Source organism: Anomaloglossus baeobatrachus, chromosome 3, assembly GCF_048569485.1.
Source record: "Anomaloglossus baeobatrachus isolate aAnoBae1 chromosome 3, aAnoBae1.hap1, whole genome shotgun sequence".
Classification (NCBI taxonomy): Eukaryota; Metazoa; Chordata; class Amphibia; order Anura; family Aromobatidae; genus Anomaloglossus; species Anomaloglossus baeobatrachus.
In genome coordinates this window covers 377,161,671-377,172,084 of record NC_134355.1, presented here as the reverse complement: position 1 = coordinate 377,172,084, position 10,414 = coordinate 377,161,671, and the positions used below count along the sequence as shown (strand labels likewise).

The following is a 10,414-nucleotide window of genomic DNA, read 5'->3' as shown; positions in this document are numbered from 1 at the left end:
TACTGACATGTCATTTTTACCATATAGTGAACACTGTAAATAAAAGACCCCCAAAACCACTGTGGAATTTCACTTTTTTTCACTATTTCTCCACATGCGGGTTTTTTTTCCCGTTTTCCAGGACACTATATGGTATATAGTATGGTAATGGTTTCAAACAGCTCTTGGAAGAAGGGGAGGAAACAACGAAAATCGCAGGGGTTAATGGATGGCGTGCGTGCATCTAGTGGTTGGCAGCAGGCCGCCTCTCCACCGGCAGCAGACATGGCGCCTTTCCCCCGCAGCGAATGTGGCGGTGTATTCGCGATACAGTTCGTGGCTATGAACGATGCTTCACTACCGTACGCTGCGGGTGGAATATACTGCCCTAAACCAACATGGCCGCGAAACACAAGGCAGGGCATTACGTCACTTCCTGTTCCGTTTGCGCTGGCCAATCATATTGACGCATCCGGAATGTTGCGAATTTCAAACTAACGACGTGAGCCGATGCTCGAGCGCTGACCTACGGGCGCGTATTGCTTTCAGTTACCGGCCTCACGAGCTGCCGGGCCGCTGTGGGATAGAGAGTAACGGTGGCGCAGGCTGACAGGTGCGTGAGGTGGGGGGACTGGCTGCGGGGGGGATGCCTTATTTCGGGGCTTTCCGGACATACCCCGCAGCGTCACATGACCTGTGCGCCTGCTGCGGCCGGTGACCCTGCAGGTATCGGACACTGCCCTGTAGATTATCGGGTGCTGCTGCGCTGGGTCCTAGTGCTGCCTACGCCCTATCCACACCCTTTGTCAGGGCAGACCCGGCACACTTTACAGTCCTGCTTTATAGATCGTGTGCTTCTGTAATATCCCAAGCCACCAAACCTGCACAGTGCGGAGGTGACAATAACGTGTAGCCATCAACAAGAAGTTATTGAAAAAATGTTATGTTTTGCATTGAGTTGTCCTCTTTCCCCAAGTGTTCACCCCAGCCGCAGATTGCTAGGAGAAAACAGCCTGTGCTTTTACCCCCCTCCCCTGGTCCAGCGCTGACTCTACTGCTTAATATTGTGTCGACAGCCAATCGTTGAGCCCTGATGGTGTGAGCGGACGTTCTGTTTACACGGTCAGAGCCGCTACGCTCACCGATTGGCTGCTCTGGACACCAGGAGCAGCGGCAGAGACAGCTGGACCCGGGGAAGAGCACTTATTTCCTTCTATTTCTCCCCATAGAGTTCATAGGTTAGGTGATCAGCTATATGTTCTCTAATTGCTGCCTCTAAATACAACCGATCCTGAGACAAAACAAGCCCTCGTACAGCTACAGCCATAACAGACTGAACATGCTATGTGGTGCCCAGAATGTGATGATGTAGAATACAATTAAAGGGAACCTGTGACCACTTTTTTGGCGTATAAGCTGCGGCCACCACCCCCGGGCTCTTATATACAGCATTCTAACATGCTGTATATAAGAGCGCAGGCCGCTGTGAGAACATAAAAAACACTTTATAATACCTAACGGTCGCACTGTGGGCCTTATGGGTGTCTCCGTTCTCCGGTGCGGGTGCCTCCCCTTTCGGCCATCTTCGTCCTCTTTCTGAAGCCTGGGTGCATGATGCGGCTACATCATATACACTCGCCGGTCCTGCGCAGGCGCACTACAATACTTTGATCTGCCCTGCCCAGGACCTGAATGCCACCGAGTGTGGATGACGTCGGACCCGTCATGCACCGCGGCTAGAGAAGGAGAACAACAAAGATGGCCAAAAGAGGCGACAACGGAAACGCCCATAAGGCCCACCGTGTGACCGTTAGGTGAGTATTATAAAGTGTTTTCTATGTTCTCACAGCGGTCTGGGCTCTTATATATGTGGAAGCCCCGTTACCTTCAGGTCGCCTCCGGGTCTCCAGAGACTTCACGTGCTGGGAATCTTCCGGCAACAGGTATGTCAGGTTAACTTCAATAGGAATCGTGACGCCACTCTCGGTATTTGCGGTCAGGGGGCGACCACCAATGTAGTTTAGAGAGCAAGGAGATAACTCCGGCACACTGTTATTTTTCCAGTTAGAAGTCAAATGATGAATAAAATGAAAAAAAGTTGTGATCTTTTCTTTATCTTTTTATTGAATGAAAAATAGGGAATGTTGTACAATTGCAGAAAGTCCGCCTAAGGCTGGGTTCACACATAGCGACAACGACATCGCTGTTACGTCACCATTTTCTGTGACGTAACAGCGACCTCGTAAGTCGCTGTTATGATCGCTGCTTAGCTGTCAAACACAGCGACGCAGCAGCGATCATAACGTCGCTACATGTGCAGAGAGCAGGGAGCCGCGCACACTGCTTAGCGCTGGCTCCCTGCACTCCTAGCTACAGTACACATAGGGTTAATTAACCTGATGTGTACTGCAGCTACATGTGCAGAGAGCAGGAGCCGGCACTAGCAGCGAGAGCGGCGGAGGCTGGTAACGAAGGTAAATATCGGGTAACCACCTTGGTTACCCGATGTTTACCCTGGTTACAGCTTTCCGCAGCTGCCAGATGCCGGCTCCTGCTCCCTGCTCGCTTCATTTCGTTGCTCTCTCGCTGTCACACACAGCGATGTGTGCTTATCAGCGGGAGAGTAACAATAAAAAAACGAACCAGGGCTGTGTGTATCGAGCAGCGATCTCACAGCAGTGTCACACACAGCGAGATCGCTAATGAGGTCACAAAAACCGTGACTCAGCAGCGATCTCGCTTTGTGTGAAGCACCCCTAAAACGTTTCGGCCTCACTCTCGGCCTTCATCTGGTCGGACAAACTGACTAATGGTGAATAGGAATGATTACAATAACCGGTCGGTGATGAGGACTGGTCTGATTTGAAGGTGGTTCTGTAAATTTGGAAGAAAGACTATAGTCTCTGCTGATGTGTGGTAATCACATTAAGCACGACTCAATGACAAAACCGGGGTGCCCATCTGTATGGAAATGACAGGATGGCAAGATATCGTCTGGTCAGGAGCTATATAGCTAGTGGAGAAGGGATTTAGTTGCTGCAGGTAGCACATGGATGAGCGTTCCTCCAAAGAAAAGGGAAAAACACGCTTAGTATGTATGCATAGATAAGGGCTATATGGGAAGCCTGGGAGTTATAGCGGTTGCTAGGGGTCCACCCCACCAGACGCACGGCACATATGCGGTTCACCTCCTCCACCTCTGGCCTATACAGAGGCATTGGTATCCCTAGCAACCGCTATACCTCCCAGGCTTCCCATATAGCCCTTATCTCCTGACATTGAGAGCTCCAGACTATGTGGAATTAATTGATCCAATTCACTTCCACCATATAGCATAGTCCTATGCATACATACTAAGCGTGTTTTTCCCTTTTCTTTGGAGGAACGCTCATCCATGTGCTACCTGCAGCAACTAAATCCCTTCTCCACTAGCTATATAGCTCCTGACCAGACGATATCTTGCCATCCTGTCATTTCCATACAGATTGCCACCCCGGTTTTGTCATTGAGTCGTGCTTAATGTGATTACCACACATCAGCAGAGACTATAGTCTTTCTTCCAAATTTACAGAACCACCTTCAAATCAGACCAGTCCTCATCACCGACCGGTTATTGTAATCATTCCTATTCACCATTAGTCAGTTTGTCCGACCAGATGAAGGCCGAGAGTGAGGCCGAAACGTTTTAGGCGGACTTTCTGCAATTGTACAACATTCCCTATTTTTCATTCAATAAAAAGATAAAGAAAAGATCACAACTTCTTTTCATTTTATTCATCATTTGACTTCTAACTGGAAAAATAACAGTGTGCCGGAGTTATCTCCTTCTTCTCGTGCATTTATTCCTCCAGAGCACCTGTGACAGGTGACGCTAGGTCCTTTTCCGTTTTGATGGGCAGTTTAGAGAGCGTCTGGGGCTAATGGTAAATGCAGTCTGATGTTGTGGCCTCCCGAGAGAGAGGCTGGCCCCAGGGACTCAGGTGTAAGTGTGTAGTACCACAGGTCGCAGAAGAACACACACACAGGCAGCAATGTCTTTCAGGGTTTTTACTCACTTTCTGGTGGTAGAGTGAGGCAACCCGGCCGATGCGATGATGAACCAGGAGGGGAACCAAGTATCCTTCAGGCTGACGTAGGGGTGACTGCTGACTCTCCTTCCTAGCCCTTCTAGTTTTGAGGTGATCCCGACTTGGAGTGCTTCGGGATCACCCAGGGAAGTTGCAACTGCCTCTTCTCCCCTTTCTGGCCCGTTTGCTGACAGCTTGGACCAAGTAATGCTGGCTGCTTGTGTACCGCCCTGAGAGGGGCTCGGCTGCTCCGCTGCTTCGGGCCGAGCCGCTCGGGGTCTGGGTGGTCGGTGGCTCGAGCGCCTCCGGACCGGGGGCCACGTCGCTCTGTTAGCCGGGCTGGCAGTGTCAGGTGGGGGGTGCGCAGCCGGGAAGGCCGCGAGGTTGCTGGGTGAGTCATGACGCCACCCACGGTTCGTGGTGAGATGGTGCACCACCGCTGCGGATGCTGGTGGGGCTCCCGGGGGACGGTGTTGTGGCGCAGCCTTGGTGTTAGCTCCTCCGTGGGCAGGGGCGGTGGTCCCGGGGCCCGTTGGTGGGGGACTGGCTATGCTGGGAGGGTCGCGGTGAAAGGGGCCGTGCTGTGGTGCTGTGCCCGGGTGGCACTGAGGTACTCACGATTAACCACACACTGAGTCAGCAGTAAACCAAAGTTCGGTGATGGTCGGGTCCTGCAGCTGGCTGCCAGTGTCCCCTGTGGGGTTGGTGGTGGCCCCTTTTCCCTTGCACCTCTGTTGTATGTTCGGCTCCCCTGCCTGGGCAGTGGTAGCCCGCTCCTCGGCGTTTTGGCTGCTGGAGGAGCCCTCTGTGCCCGCAGGCGCTGGCCAGTCGGGTGTTTGGCCCTTGGCGGTGGCACTCACTCGGTAACGGTGGGCTTTTGCCTTCTGTCGGGACTTGGGTGTGGATGAACCCGTGAGGTCCAGCCAGCAATCAGTCAATTTGCCTAACCTAGTGGCTTCTACGCTAGGACGGGGTCTGAGTACCCGGTTTCTGGTGCTCCGGTAAGCGGTTGACTCCCCGGTTCAGGTCCGGCGGGCTCCAACCCTCAGCCGGTCCCTACGGTTCCGCCGGTTGTGTACCGGGACGACTGCAGACTGCCACCACCGTCTGCCTGCCTGACGTGTTAGCTCAGCTTTTTCACCTCCTGCCACTTTCACTGTCCCTCAACTCTTCTCCAACTGTTTCTCTCTGAACTTCCTGCCTCAGGACCGTAGTCTCCTCGGTGGGTGTGCCTTTCCACCTGGCTCCGCCCACCTGGTGTGCTCTATTTTCCCTGAGGGAGGCATCAGGTCTCCCTTTCAGGTGACTGTTGTATCCTCACAGGGGATGGGGGGGTTGTGTGTAAGGTTATGATGTTGGTGTTACCTGTGACCCCTGGGTTCCAGGGCGTCACACTTGCCTTCTTTTACTTATGGGCCCCCCTCGTTGCTGTTGATGCTGCGGACTCTGTGTTGTTCGGTGAGGTACATCCAGCACCCTCACCAGCAGGTTTAGCAGGCCAAATAGATGGGTTCCTGCTCTGGGGACCTGTTTCCTCGACGGGGCCTGGTCTACCGGCGGTCCCCTTACTCAGCTACCTCTTCAGTAGGTGGTTTTCAGGCAGCCCCACTGAGTAGCCGTTCTCCCCGCCAGCAGCCACTACATGTGCAGGGTCTGACAGGGTCCTGCTCTTCAGCCCTACACGTCAGACTCGGCTGCTCACTCCTTCTCCTCTCACTGCCACTGCACAACTCTCTCTAGCTTCCAGTTCCACTACCCACCACTAGCTGGGATGTGAGGGCTACGCCCCCTCCTTGGGTCTGCCCAGGGGTCCCCTCTAAGCTGTGTGTGTGTGTCCTGGTTACTACGTGTCTGTGTGTTCACACCCTAGTCAGCCTTTGGGATTACCTGTTTGTACTCATCCCGGCATGGATGTAATACTCAGTGGTGCCTGACCAGGTCAGGGGCGCCACATATACAGCATGATAGAATGCTGTGTGTAAGAGCCCGGTGGTGGTGGCCGCAGCTTATATGCCAAAAAAGTGGTGACAGATTCCCTTTAAATGGTTTGTCCTCAAAGGCCAAAATCAGGCAAGTCCTTACATCGAGTAACAAAGTTTAACCATTTATCACAACAAACTGTATTTGAAGGAACCTGACATCAGGAGCGGATTTGGCACTGGCTGTATGATCTCAGTTACATATGTTGAAGGGGTCTCTGTCAGCACAGGATGACTGTGCAAACCAAGCTCAGGCGCTCGGTGCGTCATACTGGGGCTAAGCATTGCTATACACCTTCTCACCTGCTTTTTTCCCCCATATAGCTCTGCTTTTCTCTGGCATAATGAGGCCAGAGCCGTCAATCAAACGAAAAGTGGAGGGTGGCGTTAAAGGGAAAACAAGCAGGTGGAAAGGTGTATTTAACCCCTTAACGACTTGATGTAATATGTACATCATAAGTCCTCTCCCTGCCTCTTGATGCCGGCTTGCACGACGAAGGCTGAATTATTCAGCCTCCAGGTGCCTCTAACAGCTGCGGGCTGAGCTCATCTGCCTGCGGCTGCTGACCTGTTACATGCTGGCACATCAGCAGGGGGGTGCACTGTTCTGACCCCTCATCGGTGTACCTGTGTCACGATCTTTTGTCTCTCATCACACGGTAGTACTCCTGTGAAAACCAGCCTGTGGCTGGTGTTCATAGGAGACCATGATTTTCCCTTCACCATGACAGCTCCACATATGAGACAGAGTACCCGACCCCAGGAACAGGGAACCACTGAAAATAAAAGGACAGTACCGTGTTTAATCAGAAAAGAAGATTCTGTCTTATACCGGGCAGCACGGTGGCTCAGTGGTTAGCACTGCAGTCTTGCAGCGCTGGGGTCCTGGGTTCAATTCCCACCAAGGGCAACATCTGCAAGGAGTTTGTATGTTCTCCCCGTGTTTGCGTGGGTTTCCTCCGGGTACTCCGGTTTCCTCCCACACTCCAAAAACATACAAATAGGGACCTTAGATTGTGAGCCCCAATGGGGACAGTGTTTCCAATGTATGTAAAAGTGCTATGGAATTAATAGCGCTATATAAATGAATAAATTATTATTATTATTATATTATTTTTTTGACTTGAAAAATGAGCTAGGGCTTATATTCAGGGTAGGGCTTATTCCTGAGGAAACACGGGTTGAGAGTTTACCCCCCCAAAAAAGACAGCCTTTCCTCCCCCCCCCCAGCAGACTCATACTCACCAGACCCCGGACGTCTGCATCACTCCCAGGTCCTCCTACGATCTTTGGCGGGTGCTCCCCTGCCACACACGTACGTACGTACACACACACACACACACACTCTCTAATAAGGTATTGCTTCCATCTGGCAGGGGGACGCATTCTCGTGTCCCAGGTCTCCGTAGTAGTATGGTATCACCGGGTTTGTGTGTGCGCGCGCTCACGTTCCACCGCAGGTCCTCCCGTTCGGGGTCTGGGGAGTATGATTGCGGGGTTCTCTGCACCTATTTACTTTTTTGTTATCGTGTTTTTGTGTGACTTTCTGGCGCTGCCTCTTTATGGCGTTTTTGTCTCTGGTGTGTCTTGCTTTAAACAAAGCTGCTTTGTTTTTGAAAGTTGCTGGTATGCGGATTACATGCATTTTGATGCGGCTACACTGCGTAAACACGCCAAAAATGCATATGTTTTTTTTTAAAAAAAGCTCATCATGGTCACGCAGCTTAAAGCGAGCTTTACACGCTACGATATTGCTAGCAATTGCTAGCGATATCGTACGCAAAAGCACCCGCCCCGTCGTGCATGCGATTTCGTGTGATCGCTGCCGCAGAGAACATTATCGCTACGGCAGCGTCACACGCACTTACCTGGTCGGTGGCGTCGCTGAGACTGCCGAACAATCCCTCCCTCAAGGGGGAAGGACGTTCGGCATCACAGCGACGTCACCCCGACGTCACTAAGCAAGTCGGCCAATCAAAGTGGAGGGGCGGAGATGAGCAGGACGTAACATCCCGCCCACCTCCTTCCTTCTGCATTGCAGCCGGCGGCAGGTAAGGAGACGTTCCTCGCTCCTGCGGTGTCACACACAGCGATGTGTGCTGCCGCAGGAGCGACGAACAACATCGATAATCAACCTTTACCGATTTTTGGTTTGGGGACGACCTCTCCATGGTGAACGATTTTCACCACTTTTGAGGTCGCTTACGGTCGCTGGTCAGTGTCACACGCTGCGATATCGTTAATGACGTCGGATGTGCGTCACTAACAACATGACCCCGACGATAAAACATAACGATATCGTAGCGTGTAAAGCCCCCTTAACTCTGAAATTATGTTTTGGAGAAAAACTTGGAAACCAATGGGGACAGAGCAGCACATGTGACTAGTCAGAAAGGCCGGTACCTGGTGGAGTCTCCATACCTGCTGCCAATGGATGACATATTTGGAGACATGAAGGAGTAACCAGAGGCTCCCTGAAGAGTGCTAGCTCTTGGGACAGACCTTAGCTGTGGCAGTTTTGGGTAATTATTCGTGTGTGTGGTTGCAGACAAGACTAAGGCTACTTTCACACATCAGGTTTTTTCCATCAGGCACAATCCGGAAAAAAAACGGGTAAAACGGATCCGGTACCGCATCCGTTTTATCCCCATAGATTTGCATTGTTACCGGATTGTGCCTGATGGCTTTGCGTTGCATCCGTTTTTTCTTTGTCGCTCCATTGGGAGACCCAGACAATTTGGTGTATAGCTTCTGCCTCCGGAGGCCACACAAAGTATTACACTTTAAAAAGTGTAACCCCTCCCCTCTGCCTATACACCCTCCCGTGCATCACGGGCTCCTCAGTTTTTATGCTTTGTGTTGAAGGAGGCACACATTCACTCAAGCTCCACATTTTAGTCAGCAGCAGCTGCTGATTATATCGGATGGAAGAAAAGAGGGCCCCAGGGCCCCCGGCATGCTCCCTTCTCACCCCACTAAGTCGGCGGTGCTGTTAAGGTTGAGGTACCCATTGCGGGTACAAAGGCTGGAGCCACATGCCGTTTTCCTTCCCCATCCCTTAGAGGCTCTGGGAGAAGTGGGATCCTAACCGGTCATCCAGGCACTGGGACCGGGCTCCCTCCGCAGCCCCTGTGGGATTCTGACGGACAGGAGACTGAGTATCATCAGGGACAGGCCCTGCATCATAAAGGTACTCTGTGTCCCCTTGGGGACGGTGCATGGAGCACTTGGTCTCAGACGCTGCAGCTGCTGCTGTTTTTTGTGTCACGATCGGGACTACCGCACCGACCGCGCCTGCTTGCCGGCCGCGGTATTAAATTTAGTCCCCGGCTTTTGCGGCCTAGTGCATTAAACTCCCGCCCCCGGGCCTGCCAGTCAGTGGTAAGGGCGGGATGATCGGCCTGACGCCGACTGTGAGGGCTGGAGCATACTTTAGTGTCCTCCTCCCCCCTCACTCATCACTCTGGGGCACCAGGTTCCCGCACTTTATTGATCACGCCCACGGCTCCCTCCTCCCCTTAGGACGCCGGCAGCCATGTTTTAATCGCATTCTGCCGGTGGAGGACTTCTGGCTGCAGCTCTGGGAGACCCAAGGCTGGGAATTTGGTGGACACACACCGCTCTGGGCGGTCGGTAAGCCACACCGGTCACACGGTGCTGGTCCCCCTAGAGTGCCGAACTATATATATATATATATATATATATATATATATATATATATATATATATATATATATATATATATATATATATATATATATATATATATATATATATATATATATATATATATTATATTTATACATTTTCTAGGTTCGGCCGCAGTGTTTAGCCTTTGGCTATATACCCTCAGTGATTACTCTCCTAGGAGAGAACAGCATGTCGGTCACAAGGAGCAAGGGTGCCAAGACACAGGGTTATTTTGCAACCTGTACCTCTTGTGCGGCTATGCTACCTGCAGGTTCCACCTACCCTCACTGTGAGCAATGCTCGGGCCCTGTGGCACTCGCTCAGCCGGAGCCTCGGGCACTGGTGGGACCCTCGGCCCAGGTAGAACCACCGGCCTCCCCTGTCCAGGCGGCATGGACAGAGTTTGCAGTTTTAGCTGAGAAACTCTGAGTCACTTTCACAATCCATGGCTCAGTCTATGGACAAATGGTCTGCTAAGATACTAGAAGCCTTACAGTCCAGACCGGCCCTTACACATGCCCCGGGCACTGCGGGGTCATCGTCCCCAGGCCCCTCTCGGTCTGCGCCGCAGCATGCTCCTGGGGTGGGCCCTAGATATCACGTGGAGGACTCCGGCACGGACCGCAGTCCCAGACCGGCTAAGCAGGCTCGCTGGGAATCTTCCCCCGACTTCATCACACTGTTCGGGGTCTCAGCTTG

General features: G+C 52.2%; 1 protein-coding gene across 2 annotated transcripts in view; it reads left to right on the top strand.

Annotated features, from left to right (window-relative positions):
* The first annotated feature begins 460 nt into the window (after nucleotides 1–460).
* The window catches only part of TTK (TTK protein kinase), a 305,010-nt gene continuing 295,056 nt past the window's right edge, over nucleotides 461–10,414 (top strand). For both annotated transcript variants that reach the window (XM_075340172.1, XM_075340171.1), the window contains exon 1: nucleotides 461–592. The gene's annotated coding sequence lies outside the window, so the exon portion shown is untranslated. The remainder of the gene's footprint in view (nucleotides 593–10,414) is intronic.